Source organism: Bos taurus, chromosome 20 (genome assembly GCF_002263795.3).
Source record: "Bos taurus isolate L1 Dominette 01449 registration number 42190680 breed Hereford chromosome 20, ARS-UCD2.0, whole genome shotgun sequence".
Lineage (NCBI taxonomy): Eukaryota > Metazoa > Chordata > Mammalia > Artiodactyla > Bovidae > Bos > Bos taurus.
The window spans coordinates 20,121,622-20,138,993 of NC_037347.1; the positions used below are offsets into that span (position 1 = coordinate 20,121,622).

The 17,372-nt window shown below is 40.7% G+C and overlaps 1 protein-coding gene across 14 annotated transcripts in view; it reads left to right on the forward strand.

Annotated features, from left to right (window-relative positions):
* PDE4D (phosphodiesterase 4D) overlaps positions 1-17,372 on the forward strand; it is a 1,605,399-nt gene that overhangs the window by 1,409,251 nt on the left and 178,776 nt on the right. The gene's annotated exons all lie outside the window — the stretch shown is intronic.

Below are 17,372 nucleotides of genomic sequence, written 5' to 3' on the forward strand. Positions count from 1 at the left end.
TAATGTGCCTTTAAAAAAAAAAAAAAACAATTAAATTTGTACTCCTACTCAGCTGAGCGTTGCTCATTCATATCTTGAGAGGTAGCATTACCTTAAAAGTGTTGAACATGTTGTTTCTGAGCTTGTGTTATCATCATATTGTTAATATATGCTAGTTTGGTTTAATGAAAGTCAGAACATAAATAAAAGTTACCTTCTTGTTTAATCAATACCCCAGTTGTGTGTAGGAAGGAACGCCATTCCAATACTCCCACTTTGGACCCATAGAGTTGAGATTAAATTCAATTTGGGAGAGGAGAGAAGAAGTAATTATATAATAGCTGAAAGCTCAATGAGATCAAAAGAACAGATGTTTGGGGAAGAGAAGTGGATGGAAGGGTGAAGGGTGTAAAGGGCAAAAGAATAAAATTACTCCAATTCCTTTTAGTCTATTTTAGACATGGGGCTTGACCTCAGCTGATCCAAAAACAGAGCAAATGATCTCATTTTGCTGAACCTGAAACCACATTTGAACTCATTTAATCATTTCTTCAAACTCCAATTGATTCATTAAAATAATTGCCTGGAGAAGAAAACCTATGTTTTCTAAAATTATTACCAGAAGACAATTAACATATTCTCCAAACTAGACCCACACTTCACTTGATTCAAGTGTCTTCCTTGGAGTCCAGCTCGTAACGTGCAGAGGAGCCCATTATTACGTTATTAGTGACTATACTTTGCTTGAAAGTGAACTTCATCATGTCCAATCAGGACCTTTCAATTGGGCTCATTTGTGGTCACCACATCAAAGTGATTCTGGAATAGTTGTTAATGTTGGTCTTTCGCGAATGGCTTTCAAATAGACTTGCGTTCCGTTGACTATTACATTATTGGTTGTCTTTACCATTTTTATCTTTCAAGATCTTATTGGTGATGATTTTCAGCTGGCATTTCATAGTCTGTCTGGTTTACCTGTTTTCTTCTTGCCATTGGTCAAGAGATGGACAATAATTGAAATTCCTATACATTAAAGTAAGTTCTTTGAGTAAGAAATGTCTTCTTCAGAGACCACAATATAAGAGAGCCCAAACGTACCTGGCGCGTCTAATGAGAGACACCATGTGGAACCTGGTTCCCAGCCTTGCTCCCAGCACTAGACCTGAGCCCCCTTCACCTTTGCAATAAGCGAGACAGCTGACATCGCAGTTTGTACGGGACTCAGTGCTGTTTTGGTCCCTGAAAGCTCCTGTAGCTTGAGGTTCCATATGAGCCAGCTCCACAGAGCGTCCTCAGAGCAGCTGCAGGTACCAGTGGAAGCTACTGTGTCCACCAAGCGCTGGGGGTTGCTGCATGGCCAGGGCAGCTGACTGACCATCATGGCAGGCATCTGGCACTGATTAAAGAGAGGGTAGTCCACTCAGGAGGCACAGAAGCGGTCTTAAATACATGTGGGAGGCCCCACAGAAGCTCCCAAATGTTTTCACTTAGTGCTAAAGCCAGGAGCAATACCAGGGGGAATGGTGGGTCATGGACATCTGGGTGTCAAGGTTATTGTGGCCTCATTTGTACCCACATGATCTTGACCTGGGGCTGTGGGCTACAGAAATATCTACGAAAGGAGACTAATTAACTGTCATTAAGTATTAACTGTCATTAAGTGCTTCATGCAGCTGTATTCATCACAAAGCACAACAGGAAATGAACTGGCTAGCAAACGGAAGCCTTTTTCCTTGCCCAAGCATGGCAAACAGGTGGAAAAGTTGAATGAGGGAGTTGGGGAATGAAGGCAACAGCAAGGGACGTTCTCCTCTCTGAGCTCATTCTGAGAACGTGGGCCCTTAAAAACATAAATCGTGAGGCTTCGCTAGAAGACAAGACACAGGGGGAAGGTGTGCTTGTGAATTTCCTCCCTCGGTGGCGTGGGACCTGACTCCAAGTTCACTCCCTGGCTGGGGTGAAGGAGAGTGTTAAACAGTCAGTGCGGCAACCTTGAAGGTGAACTTGGCCTTCTTAGAAATTATTCATGGGTTCTAGAGGAACAGTGTAGTACTCTATGCAGTTAAGTTCATGGTTGATCCAAAAGGCCATGTTGGTGCACAGAAGCCCTGCAGAGCACCTCCATAGAACATCACTGATGGGGCACTCTTGGAATTGTGTGTGATTTCATAGGGGAGGAAGGCGCTTCTCTGCATGTCCAGAATCCAAGTCATACTCTATCATGATAGCTGTGTGGCCCTGGGCAGGTTACGTACCCTTTTTCTGCCTGTTTTCCCATTTACGAAGCAATGATTGTATTTTATATAGCTGTTGCTAAATAAATGATTTCATGTGTGCAATGCTCTCAGCATAGAATAAGCACTCAATACATCATTTTCTTTTCTTGTTTTTATTTGGTTTTTGTGTCTAGCATTCATTCTGTATGAACTAGGGGAGATGGAAAGAAAATTAAGTCTCCATAAATCAACTTCTTGAGCTTTAAAAAAGTTTTAACTCTCTCTATATCACATTGTGCCTTCTAGAACTTTCTCACATAGAACTAAAAACACTCCTTTCCCCCTTGGAGGTTATTCCATTTTACATGAGTTAAAGTTGGAAAAGTTTGATTTTATATCATTAGGGATGAAGCGTGTTAGTTGCCAGATTTTATTGTTCTCCATAATAGGTAAATACATAGCTCTACATCAGTGTAACAATGGAAAAAAGAAAAAAAAGAAAAACCTTCCAAATGTTCATTTAGAAAAGAGCCTTCCTACTGAAGAGCTATTTGTTCTTTAGTGTGGTATAACAGAAATATGGCATGTGGCTTTCTGGGCCTGAGTGCAAACCTTGTCTCTCTCTTTAGTTTTATTCCCTCATTGGAAGAATGGAAATAGGAGTTCCTAATTCTTGGTGCTGTTACAGGAATTCAAGGAGATAAGTTAGATGAGGAACAGAAGCCTGTCATGAGTAATTCACAAAGTTTTCTTCCTACATCTCTACTCTGTGTCTGACCTTTTTTTTGATCCTAAAAAAAGCTAAAATTAGCTTTGATCCTAAAGCTAATTTTAAAGCTAATTTTAAAACTGGTGGTGTAGAGAAGGATAGTGGCGATGTATCAGCTTTACTTGTGTGTTTAATTTGTGATTTTGTTTGCAAACAGTAGTGATAGCACATCTTTAGGAATCCCTGTACTTAATGCAGGGCTCCCAGGTGTCTTGGTGGTAAAGAATCTGTCTGCAATGCAGGAGACCCAGGTTTGATCCCTGGGTTAGAAAGGTGCCTTGGGGGGAGGAAATGGCAACCCACTCCAGTATTCTTGCCTGGAAAATCCCATGGATAGAGGAACCTGGTGGGCTACAGTCCATAGGGTTGCAAAGAGTAGGACAGGACTGAGTGACAGACACACATACACATACTAGTGCAAGGCTCACGTGCGTAAGTCCTTAGCTGAGAGTGAATAGCAGAACTAGAGTGTGCTGAAACATGAGAGGGCAGCAGAGAGTCAGAGCTGCCAAGCTATACCTGCATGGTGACATTGAGCCCTGGTTTTGGTATAAAGCCTTGTCTTTGGGGACACGGTTAGTTCTTTTGAGCATTTCAATTTCAAACGAAGCTAACTCAAGAAAAATGTTCTGTGGCCATCTCCTGAGACCCTGTCACATCTTGACAATATCACTTTACAGTATTTGTAATTTCCATATTTTCTGTCCCTTTGTTAGTCGCTCAGTTGTGTCAGACTTTGCAACTCCATGGCCTGTAGCCCACCAGGCTCCTCTGTCCATGGAATTCTCCAGGCAAGAATACTGGAGTGGGGTTGCCCTGCCGGCATCCAGGGGATCTTCCTCAGGGATCTAACCGGGGCGCCTGCATTGCACGCAGATTCTTTACCTTCTGAGCCACCAGGGAAGCTTTTTTAGTCATATTTAAATTGAGGATCTTCATGGTGAGAATGTAACTGAGAGAAAATGCATTTAAAGTTCTCTATTTTAAAAATGAGAAAATTGAGTCCTAGTGAGAAAAAAAAAAATGCTACTTAGAGGCAGAACTGAGAATAAATGCAAGACCCCTTTTTCCCAAGTTTATACCCTTATAAAATTATCAGTGCAATTAGGGTAGCCTTCTGACCCCACCATGAAGTGTATGTTTTGGAGAAAGTAAAAGAGATCTTAAAGGATATTGATTTCTGGGTAATAGATACATTTTTGTTTTGTTTTGTATATGGACTCAAAAAACTTATACTGATTTCTCACTGAACAGGTCTTTATATTTAGAGCTATTTTTGTTATTTCCACAGATTATATCCTAGAGGCCTTCAGATAAATAAAGGTTGGCCGACTAAGGAGAAAATACGAATTCTTCTATCAAAGCAGTAAAACTAGTACAATTACCTACCATTTACCTGTAGAGGGAGACACATAATTCAGGGACAAGCATAAAATAAAACAAAAGTAGTTTTAGTCCAAAATTTTGGTATATCTCCACTCATATTTTTTACCCTGAATATCCATAACTCCTTTTTGAAAAGTGCATTTTCAATAGAATTTAATCAGTTGTTAAGCAGAGAATTTAAAAAGTAAACTTTCAAAATATACTAGTCAAAACACAATGAAAAGAAACTTAATTTTGTTTGTTTAGTGTTCTTCTAAAGCACAAAGCATTTTCTAAAATCTATTGATGAAAAAAAAACTGAAACAATTTTTTGGGAACAATTTAACTGGAACAATTATTTTGCTATTATCTGGACTAATCATTTAACACTTTGTGCTTGCTTAAGAAAACGAAACTCTTTTATGGTGACAGTACTAGTGACTTATATGTAGGTTTGCCTTTTAAATCTCTGTGTGTATATAATAAAAACAACTAGTGTATGTGATGTAAAAAAGATACATATATATCTTTTTACATTATAAGCGTGCTGAGTCACTTCCGTTGTATCTGACTCTTTGTGACCCCATGGACTATAGCCCCCTAAGGTCCTCTGTCTGTGGGATTCTCCAGGCAAGAATACTGGAGTGGGTTGCCATGCCTTCCTCCAAGGGATCTTCCTGACCCAGGGATAGAACCTGTGTCTCTTATGTCTCCTGCATTGGCAGTGGGGGTGGGGGAGGGGGTTCTTTACCACGAGCACCACCGTGTGTATATATAAAATAGATAGCAGTTGGAAGTAGGAGCCTCTGAAGAGGGGGAAAGAGACCTTGGTGAGAGAGATATATAGGGCCCGAGGGGACACTGAACTAAAAACGTGCCTTTAGACAGAATGGGTGGGGGGATGAAGACCCAGCTGTTGCTATGGGAGTCTCACCCTCCTCATCAGCCCCTGGCAGGAAGTGGCTTCATCATGCAGCTCTTTTTTCCCTTTCTTTTAATAAGAGCAAAGATAGTGGCAACACTTTACTGATTACAGAGGAGGAGTGCACAGTAAGCTTTCTTAGGAATGTGATTGAGGGATGCTGAGAACACCTTATGTTTAATAGCTTTAATAAAAAATTAATAAAGATTGTGTATGTGAGTGTTAGCCATTGGTTTTAGGGGGAAGTTTTTTGCTAGTTTTACTTATATATTTGATGCATCTGATGAGTGTGGAATATTCTAAATTTTTGAGCCGGAGTTTACTTTTACAAAAATCCCCACATTAAAAAGACCTTTCCAGGAAAAACACTGAACTAAAAGATTTGCTTTAAGTGCATGGAGTATGACTACTTATAAATTTATGATCTTTCAGAGGAGCCAAAATCTGTTTCCTTCCTTAAAGCTAACTTGTTTTGCCTTCTTATGCTTTCATTTAGATAAGTAGAGCTATCTCTACTAATTTGTAAAAAGACCAGGTCTAACAATCACTTTTTAGTTAGAAATTGATTTAAGTTAAATTTGGTTTTCTAACAGAAAACCAGTGAAAATGGGAAAATATAATTTAATCGTATCTCTATTGACTAAATATCTGCTCTGGATATTTTGTTTTAATTTTAACTGAAACAATTAAATGAAACTGCATATTCATTGAGTCAGAACAGCAAAAAGATTATAAGTGAAGCCATACAGGTTGAAAATCCAGCTTTCTTCTTACTGTGTTGTCTTGGTCAGCTTACTTAAATTCTCAAAGTTTTCATTTCCTTCTCAGTAAATTCTAAGTCAGTGACTAGCATAGTGGTTGGTACCCAGAATGTACTCAACAAATACAGATTATCATTATTGCTTTAATTTATTATTATTATTTCATCAACATATATTTTCTGTGCACCTTATATGTGGCATGCAATGAGGTAGGTGTTGGAAATAAAAAGAGTAAAATGTGACTACTGGCTTCACAGAAGTCACATGGGGGACAGAAAAGGAACCATGAAAAATTAAGTACAAGCTAAGTGCCAGCACTGAAGCAAGTTCACATACCTGTATGTATTTGAAGGAGAGGGCAGGTGACTCTACCTGGGGGAAACTCCCTGCTGAACTTTGAAGAATGTGGAGTTCTCCAAATTCTGGGTGATGGTGAAGGACAGGGAAGCCTGGCGTGCCGCAGTCCATGGGGTTGCTGAGAGTCAGGCACAACTTAACAATTGAACAGCAACAACCTCATGCCAAGGGATCAACAACAGTGAGATACGGAAGCATGGAGTGCTGGTCCAGCTCAGGAGACTGGGAACAGTAAGGAACAAAAAGAGCTGAAAGTGAATGGGAGCAACAGCGCGTGAGTCTCCAGGAGTAGATTAAGGCAGCAGCATGAAGAGCCTCGGAAGTCAGTGTAAGTAACAGTGGACTCTATTTTATGAGCAATGGCAAGTCATCAGTCATTTCTAAGTGGAGGACCAAGTATGTATGTTAGCATGACAGTGTTGGAAGCTGCAGAGAAAACAGATTGGAAGGAAGACAGACAAGAGGCAGCCTCATACTTACCAACAGCCGTTCCAGACCAAGTGCACGTTGAAGATCATATGGGTCCAAACTGGGGTGGGTGTCCTGGGGATGGAGAGGAGGAGATGGATTCACAGCTCTTCGCAGAGATTTGAGAAGTCTTGGTGTTTGATTAGATTGAGGAGTGAAAGAAAAGAGAAAAATGAAGGCATACACACAGGGATTCACCACACCATTGTGCGTTTGTATAAGAGATTGAAAACAACCCAAGTGCTCAGCAATGTGTGAGTTCTATTTAGGTAGTAAAAGTTCTATAATAAAAAAGGTTACATGACTTCTTTATGAGAAAAAATTAATAATGTAGAAAAATGCACTTAAAGAATAGATGTTAAATTGCTAAGTGAGCAATAGGCACCCATTTCATCCTTTTTAATTATGTATGTTGGGTTTAGTTTAAGATATTTTGCACGTTGACTAGTAACTAGCAAAGGCGGATAGCAGTACCGCTGTACATAGAATCTGGTGACAGACTTGTAAGTATGTCTCAGATCACGGGCTTCTGTTTGCCTGTCCTCGATAGAAAAAGTACAAACGAGACACTGCCAAATGTTCTTTCAATATTATTGTGCCACAGTGAGCACTCACTGTATCTTCAAATAATAATATCCCTCAGATAGGGCAGCCCTCTGCCTGGTGGTTGTGGAGCCTACGACAAGACAATTCTGTGATTCTCCAGTTGATCAGAAAAGCTACCATGAAAATAGAAGAGTTAAAGTCACCAATGTCCCCTTCAGCCTGTATCCCTTCCTCACCACCCTGAGTTAGAAAAGCACAGTGCTTCCCAAACCTGCCTGATCTAAGGAACCCCTAAGGGATCTGTAAAAATAAATGCAATAAGACAAGTTCCAGGACAGTCCAGAACAGAATCTTTGGGGTAAGGCTTGGGATCTATATTCAAGTGCCTCAAGTGAACAAATCAGCCAAATTTGGGAGACTAATCGGATACTGAATGCAGTAGGAGAGAGTGCTGCTCTGAACAGTGTTGCCATTGAGTTGCTGGGAAGTTGTTGGAAAATCATTGACTCTCTGGAAACTGTGGACAGTGATACGCACATCCCCATCCAACAGGCAGTGCAGCCTAAGATACACAAGATAATATGCGTGAGGTGCTTTGTGGTCAGCAGAAGGGAATACAAGGTGGCAGTATTATCTGTGCCATCCTCGTCACCATGGTCGTCATCATCTGGGCCATCACCCCTGTTATCTCTCCAAATGTATACAGATTTTAATTAGGCAAGCTTGTCCCTCTCCTTGAAGAAAATGAAGCATCATGTCCGTGTTTGTGTACAAGGGTGGGAGTGAGTTTGGGAAATGTTTTGTTTAGTTACTGTATTCTTTTCTTCTCAGACACTGTATGCAGTCTCCTTTAAAAAAAAAAGAAAAAAAATGAAAGAACAGCAAAACTGCATTCTTAAGTCACTCCCTTTATACACAAAGGGCTTCCCACCCATGTATGCCTTAAAGCGTGTTCCCTTAGGCACACTTAAAAATAAAAGACTGTGGTGGGGCAAAACAATGAAAATTCCTTTGGGTCTAATTTCCCACGTTTTTCTAATTAAGTGTTACACAGAATTATTTAACTCTATGAATAAATGAGGATTTCACTATTCAGAAAAAAATTTTTAATTGGATCTATTAATACTAACATTAATAAAAATTAACATTTTCTGATATGTGATATGTATTAAAGACTCCACGTGCATAATCTATTTTAAATCTTATGATAATTCAATAGACAGCTTCAAATGACAGTTCAGTTCAGTTCAGTTCAGTCGCTCAGTCGTGTCCGACTCTTTGCGACCCCACAAGGTGTAAGTTAAGTCTGGGGCTTCCCAGGTAGCTCAGTGGTAAAGAGTTCCCCTGCCAGTGCAGGAGCTGCAGGAGATGCGGGTTCAATGCCTGAGTTGGGAAGCTCCCCTGGAGTAGGAAATGGCAACTCACTTCAATATTCTTGCCTGGGAAATCCCATGAACAGAGGAGCTTGGTGGGCTACAGTCCATGGGGTCCCAAAGAGTCAGTCAGACAGGACTTAGCAACTGAGCACGCATACACAGATTGTCTGACTCAAAGGCAGACCCTAAAGCCTTCCCTCCCTTAAAATGTATTGATCCATGCACAGAAACACAATCTGCTGTCATCTTCTCCCCGAAGTAATTCTTCCCTTCTTTTCTGTTTTTTTTTTTTTTTTTTTTTTAAAAGAAGAGAGAGTAGAAAAGGATCCTATGTTGTGTCTTACTAAATCTGTATGAATGGAGGGTAGGATGGAGGAGAGATTAGGTCTGTGGATACAGAACAACCCTTTGCTGCTGCTAAGTCGCTTCAGTCGTGTCCGACTCTGTGCGACCCCATAGATGGCAGCCCACCAGGCTCCCCGTCCATGGGATTTTCCAGGCAAGAGTACTGGAGTGGGGTGCCATTGCTTTCTCCAGAACAACTCTTTAGGAAACCCTGAAAGGTCAGTTATGAGCTAAGGAAAAGATTCCTTCTTGTGAAGTAGAACTCCTCAAGCTTCCCCACAGGTCTCTTCCTGACTCCTCTGAAGTGCCTGTTGTCACAATACCCCAGGAAGGTGCATCAACAAGGAGAGGACCCCTTGGTGTGTGTGAGCAGTGAGGTAGATGGAGGATGTCTGCGATTTCAGGATAGGGCAGTGCTCGAGCCTCTGCATTCACCTTGCTTCTCAGACCACTCACTATTAACGCTTGAGATGACATGTTCTACCATAAGGTAATATTCATCTTCTCTTTGTCTGTAGACTCAAAGTAAGCTCTTCACCTCCATTATCATTTTCTTGAGTCCCTTTCTAGCCATGACATTCCCTAGATCTCTGTGCCCCAAAGGCAATTCCTCTAGGTATTTCTGATGTCTGCATATCCAGTGCTTTTTTAGTGTGCCCTCTTCCTTTTTGTGGTTCTTTTTTGGCATTGTTGGTGCTCTAAAAGTATTTCTAATTCTGTGTTCAATGTGTCTGGCGAAACAAATGGGTGCTCATGTCTTCCCCGCTCCCCGCCCCTCCCCACCCTGGGTATGTTTCTGATATTTGCATATTGCTCACTGAATTGTCCACCTGCAGAACTTCTTTAATGGATCTGCTCCTTCACTCATCCGTTCACCTGGATGTGAAGAACTGTGCTTGGTCTCTCAGGACCCAGTTAGGCATAAAATACCTCCACTGAAATTTATGACCATTTTCCTAGAGTTTTGTGGAATTTTAAAAAGGTAAAATGTGTTCTGTGGAATGACAGAGGGAGTTAAGTAAATAGAAAACCAGAGGGTTTGTAAATAAGTGGAAGGATGGGTGGATAAGGAAAACAGGGGAAAAGGGAGGCAAGAGGAAATGGGTCCGGCTGAGATCCTTTGTTGAGAGAGCCAGGAAGCTGTCTACTCTGTGATTTAGCTTAGAGACTGGAAAAGGTCTAGAGAACTACTTGAGGAACTTAGGGAAAACTTAGCAACACCACACAAGCGACTTAGAGGAATGAGAGGGTAAAAGAAAGATTTTCTGAATCACCAGGGAAGAAAATAACAAAGAACAGGTTGGGGAATGGAGACCTCAGTTGAGGAAGAGGTGAGCATCTCTAAGATGTGTCTTGGATCACTGTGCACAGACTGTGCTCTTTAATTACAAATGTTTATGTAGTTAGAAATAGATCTAGGTTTTCTCTTCCAAGAGGTTTTTATTTGGAAAACAAAATCAAAGTGCTGTGTTTTGTTTGCTTCTTTGATGTGCAATTCAGAACCTGCATAGAGGAAGAAGAGCAGGGCTCTGAAGTTGAGAGATCTGAGTTTCATTGCTAGCTCTCCTGCTCACCCACCTTGTAACCTTAGAAGAGTTACTCAAATGTCCTGAGTCTTTTCTGTTAAACGTATTGGATAATAACAACACTAGTGAGAGTAATATTGCATTTATGATTTTGAAGCGCATACAAGATAATGCATGTGAACATCGTGTCAGACTGTCGAGTTGTATTATTCATGTTGATCCTCAGAGTGGTCGTCTTTGCACACTGTGTACATTTTTTGCCCTGCTGCCATTGATAAAAGCATTTGGGGAATGGTTTGGAGACATTTTATGGGCCATACAAGAAAAAAGCGGTCTCCTTGGTTTACTGTCATGCTTCACTAGTGACCAAAAATATTAATTCCAATATGATTACCAACCTTAGTCACTAAATAAGATATCGGATTAGCCTGGACGAAGCTAATTCTAAAAAGGTAGCCACTCCAAGGGGTAAGACAATATTGAGGCATTAGAGAGAAGTATTATAATATGGACTCTGAAGGTGATGCTAAGACAGAGTGTCCTAGAATTGTTAAGAGTGATGGCAATATATGAAGTAAGTGTATATATATAGGGAGTTGACAATGGTCTCATCTCTAGGGGTTCTTTTTTATTCTTCAGCCACGCCTCATAGGGTCTGTGTTTCTTTAGATCCTCGCAGCCAGGGTCCATTCCTGGAAACTGCTGAAGGTGCCAGAGATAAGAGGAGAGGGCCGATGTGTCTCAGCCCATTGGCTGGGGAGGGCTCATCCCTCATCATTTCCACAAAAAGCGCAGCAGAGGAAATGCACATGGCATTTCTCACTGCCTCTGTTCAGTTATTACCAGGCATCTACGGAGCTTCAGCATCCTGTTCTTTGAGGATTCCATACAATCCTCTCCTAAGCTGGCTTATAACCTCCTCTTCTATGATCGTGTATCAGTAGCGATCCTCTGGTTGCAAGATAAAAACCAATTCTGCTCACTTAATAAGCCAAGTGTGATTTAGTAGAAGAATATTAGGAGAATCCCCAGTTCCCTGAGAACTGGTGGGGAGGCTAAAGGATCAGGGTTGAAGGAGTCAGTACACCTAAATCTCATGGCAGGGTCAATCAGGTGAGATCCCTGAAACAGTGTTTAGTCCCTTTGTTATTCTGTTTTAGAGCCAAATTCCAGCGAGTGAGTCCAGTGGGTATGATTTGGGTCTTGGGCTTTGGCTCAAGGAAAACAGGGTATTGGGCTGTTTCACAGATCAGGTAGTAAAATGCAGGGCCGAGAGCCTACGTGATGGGGTGAGATTCCGTGGATTCACGTTCTACTTCTGCCACCTCCGCATGTTTCTCCTGAAACAAATCATTTAACCTCCCAAAGCCTCAAGTTCCTTGTTTTTGAAGCAGGGAGAATAAATAGTAATTATCTCCGAGGGAGTTTGTGAGATGATATTTAAGAAGAACTAAGCACAAGGCATGGCACATTGTGAGCACTTGATCCTTATGGCCTGTTTGATAATTAGGGTTATGTGATAGAAATGCCAAGTAATTTCTGAGAGGAATTAGGGTACAGTTAGAAAGGGGAAATAAGTGCTGGCAGGTTAAAAATAATTATTGATTATAGCGGGATAAGAGGATTGGCCTCAGCACACTGTTTATTTGGTTAACATATTTCTCAGTAACCTGCTCTTTATGATATTAAGATTCTTAGGGATGCGAGATGGTACTTGTTTGTTAATGTATCCCTAGGAACACAGTTCCTCTGAAGATACATAATGATGTGACTTCTTGATCATTTGATCCACACTCATTTATTGATGCCCCTTTATACTTAGATCTAGAGAGGGGGCCATGGTCTGTGGCTTCTGGTTTACTTACAAGTATAGGAATCAAAGGGAAGAATAATTTGCATTCCTATGATCTTTGTTTAATAGTCGTCTAAATGGAGTGCTGTCTATCCAGTCATTGCCTAATTAGGTTTACTTTAAGGGATACAGGATTATAGCGAGAGAAGGATTATTTTTTAAGCCTCTCCACTTTCTGAGAACAATATGTAAGTAGGTCTCAGTATACAAATGACTTGGGATTCTAAATCCATCTGAAGTTTCATTGTGTGAACTTTAGAAAAAAAAATACCCACACACTGGCATTCACCAAAGCCCTTTAGAACTAACCTATGTATCTCCTTTTCGAGAAAGTAAGGTTTCCCAAGGAAAGAGAATCTGAAGGAGAATTTGAGGACCCAGGAAAAGGGCTTTCCAGGTGGAGAAGGCAATGGCACCCTGCTCCAGTACTCTTGCCTGGAAAATCCCATGGATGGAGGAGCCTGGTAGGCTACAGTCCATGGGGTCGCTAAGAGTCGGACACAACTGAACGACTTCACTTTCAGTTTTCACTTTCATGCATTGGAGAAGGAGATGGCAACCCACTCCAGTATTCTTGCCTGGAGAATCCCAGGGGCGGGGGAGCCTGGTGGGCTGCCGTCTATGGGGTCGCACAGAGTCGGGCATGACTGAAGCGACTTAGCAGCAGCAGCAGCAGGTGATGCTAGTGTTAAAGAACCCACCTGCCAGTGCAGGAGACATAAGAAAAGCGGGTTTGATCCCTGGGTCAGGAAGATCCCCTGAGGGAAGGCATAGCAACCCATTCCAGCATTCTTGCCTGGAGAATCCCATGAACAGAGGAGCTTGGTGGGCCCCAGTCCATAGGGTTACAGAGTCAGACTAGACAGAAGTAACTTATCAGGCACACAAAAAAAGGCATTTAGGTTTATCAGTGGGATGGGATGGAAAACCAGTGGGAGGTCACTGTAGAACACTGCATGGCCTAGCCTACCCATTTGGAAAGTCAGAGTCATTTTGAGAAGGAGGGCCCAAGCCCAGGTTTGGGGGCGCTAGTTAGAGTCACACACCATGACAGAACCAGTCAGGTCACACCTCACTGCCCCACAGCTGCTGCATCCAGAGCCACGGAAGCGCTGACCTGTGACCACCACGCCCCCCACCTCACACTCTGACTTAGCTTCTGAAGCCACTGGCCTGCAGCAGCCCCCGGCCCCTCTCTATCCTCTCAGCCCCGACCCCTGTCTGCAATACCCGCATCTCACCCAGGACTAGTCATGCCTTGCTCCCCACACCTTCTCCAGCATCAGGTCTTCCCCAGACTGACGGACTCTGGCCTCTCCACTAATGTCACCATGCCTTGTCACCCAGTACAAGAAAGACATGATAGAACTGAACCTGGAAGTATAGCCACCCTGAGTGTTAGTTTTTTACAAAGGTATATGTATCTTTTTCCAGGGGAGTAGCTAGGCATTGACTCACTCCAGTGTTCTTGCCTTGAGAATCCCAGGGACGGGGGAGCCTGATGGGCTGCCGTCTATGGGGTCGCACACGACTGAAGCGGGCAGCTAGGCATTGTAAGAGGACAGACTTTGGATTCCTTAAATCAATACAGAAGAGGGTTCTAGCTATGCCACTCCGTAGCCATTGGGCAAGTTATACTCTAAGCCTCAACTTTTTTTTTTCATTTTTTTTTTTTTTTTTTTTAGATTATGAAAGTATGTTAATACATTTACAGGAGACTTGGTAAATACAGAACAGAGTTATGTGTAGTTCCACTATATATTGCAGTTTTTTTTTAAGTAGATAAATTAAGATTTTTAGTTGGAGTTATGATATCAAACTCTTAAAAATTAACAGAATGAATATACAGAGAAGTAGCAACTTAGCAGCAGCAGCAGCAGCAGAATATAGTAGACTTGAAAAGCACTATGAACCAATTCAACATAATGAAGATATATACAATTGTCATACAACACTAGGATACAAATTCTCTATTTCCATAGACTGTAAACTAGGAGATGCTGAAACATACTAGGGACATAAGACCGGGTGCAAAAATTTCATTTTCTGTGATTTCTAAAGATACTAAAATCATAAAGTCTGTTCTCTTATCACTGTGGAATTGTGTTAGAGATTAATATCAAAAGATATTTGAAAATGCATGCATGAGTGTTTGCTAAGTCACTTAAGTCATGTCTGCCTTTGCGACCCTACGGACTGTAGCCTGCCAGGCTCCTCTGTCGGTGTAATGTGACACTTACCAAGAGAGGTCTTTGACTTACCATTGAAAAGCTTCAGTAAAGTTAGAAGACTGAAAAAACACAGAGGGTGATTGCAGAGAAGAAAGCATTTAAAAAAGAAATTAATATCAAAGATGCCTTAAAAATCCCACGTATTTCAAAATTAAATGTCCACTTTTTAAATGAGGGGTGTATCTAAGAAGCCATAACAAGGTAAATTAGAAAATATTTGTAATAGAATGAAAATGAAAAGAGAATTTACCTGAATTTGTTGCATGCAGCCAGGCTGCTCAATATGATTAAATTACAACGCAGAGTCGCTAAGCCTCAACTTTCTAATCTATAGAATGTAGATAGTAACAGACCTACCTCCGAGGGCTATGATAAGCATTAAATGAGATGAATAAACATCAAGCCTAGTATCTGACACATGGTAGAAAGTAAAAGTGAAATGCTAGTTCTTGAATAAACTTTCTTTTCCTCTCGAGTGTACTGTGATTCTTCCATCAGTGAGTGTGAGAAGCAGATGAATCCTCTTTAGAACGGGACGTCTGACACACAAAAAAGGAATGAGAAAACAACTGAATTTCGTAAAAGCGTTTTCCTATACTAGCTTGTCTTCTATGGTCTGTTTGTAAGAAACCAGCTATGCCTGCAAAAATGTCTGCCTGTCTCCATAGCCAGTTCTTTTCTACATGTTTGAATTCCTAATTGTGCACACAGTCTTAGTCACTATGTTTTCATGTGCAGGCAATTAAGACTCATTTAACAGCCTTCCCTCTGGAAGGTTTTGTTCTCCATCTGCCACAAATCAGATTCCTTAAGAACATGTTTGATTTTGAAACAATGTGAAAGTACTGTTCATTTTGTTCAAATTGCATTTATGTACCATTTTTGAAAGTGAGGTAAATGGATAGCCACAAAAAGCTCAGCAGCTGGTCAAAACAAGACTTCAAAGAAATCATTGAAATGGGGCAGAATTAAAGAAAAAAAAAAAACATTATAATATGCTAGGACAAAACCAAATAAAAACTGTAGTCTGATAAACGTTCCTCAGACATATTTCGCTCATAACAAATATTTATTTTACAACAGATTTAAAATACAGGAAAATGGGAACACACCCCAGTTCCCACTCTGAATCTTGGAAGTCTTGAACTCACAGCAGTGAATGTGATGGAAAAGGGTAGAAGAAGCCAGTAAAGAGGCAAACAGGAAAAGATTAGGTTTGTCTTTTTTTTTTTTTGAGAAACATGGTACAAAATTACACATTTCAGTAATATTAACCAGAAGAATCAGATTTATATCTATGTTGCTGTACATCTGAAATGAATACAATATTGTAGATCAACTATACTTCATTTTTTTAAAAAAAATCAGAGAACTAATTTCTCTCTCACCACAGGTGAGTTCCATTTTTATTAATTTGTTTAATAGGCTTCTTTAGAGCATCAAATAGAAGCTAATTTGCTGCTGTTCAGTTGCTCAGTCGTGTCTAACTCTTTGCGACCCCATGGACTGCAGGACTCCAGGCTTTCCTATCCTTCACCATCTCCCTAGCGCTGGGTCAAATTAAAGTTGAAAAAGAAAAAAAAAAAATTATTAGGTTCTGAACACAAATATGTGTCTGTGAATTGGTAACACAAGTTTGAGTGAACATTTTAAGAGAAAAGGATTAGATTTTCTAGAAGAGTCTCAAAATTAAATATCACCATTTGGAGACAGTTTGTAGAAAATAGTTTTCTCTACTTATAATTCCCATTGTTTGAGGACTTGAAACAAATAACCAACAGAGTTAATACAGTCAATCCCTATTTCTATATCAGTTGGATATTTTGTCCATCAGCTTTCTAAGGCTTTAAGAGCTGAATTGTTTTGATACCGTTCAGTGAAAGGTTCTGTAAAAGTTCAAAGTTTTGTCGTTATTTCGGGTAGTCACACCTGCCTGTTTAAAATGCCTTTTGTGCAAAATGGAGCCCAATCTGCTTTCAAATCAGACAAATGTGACAGATTCCCTGAGGTGCTTCCTCACAAAGTAAAATTAAAACTAGAGGGCCACTCCCACCTACCATCTTTGTGTCTGTCTGCTTAAGCATCTAATGGCATCTCTAAAAGAAGAGCAGAGAAAACAGGAGTGGCTCATTGCTGGAGATCCAAAGCAAGATACAGGTCTTCTGGAAGAAAGGCACCTAAGAATTCTCAAGTAGTTGATAAATAAATAGAGAAAGTGAAAATGGAGGAGGCCATACTTTTCATGAACAATGAATATTTATTAAAAGGTAGCTATCTTAAGAGCAGCTAAGCTCAGAGATCACAGACAACTGATGTCTGCCATTAAAGGAGTTAGTTCCACTGTAATTAAGAGTCAAATGAATGGTGTGCCAAGCCTTCAGGATAGTGGTTCACAAACTTGTCTATTCATTAGAATCACTTGGGAATCTTTTAAAAGTTCCAAAAAGTGAAGAAGGAAAATATCAAGGGTTTGGAGACCAGTGGAGGACAAAAGCAGTGTTCAGGAATAAAGTCTAGTAACGGCCCTGCCTGAGCGTAGTGTATGGGGATCAGGAATATAAAGGAAGAGATAGTTGTAAAAGATGAAAGAAGGACCCATGTGAAAGATTTACTAACTACCAATTGTATGATTTTATTGAGTGGACATATAATGGTTTTG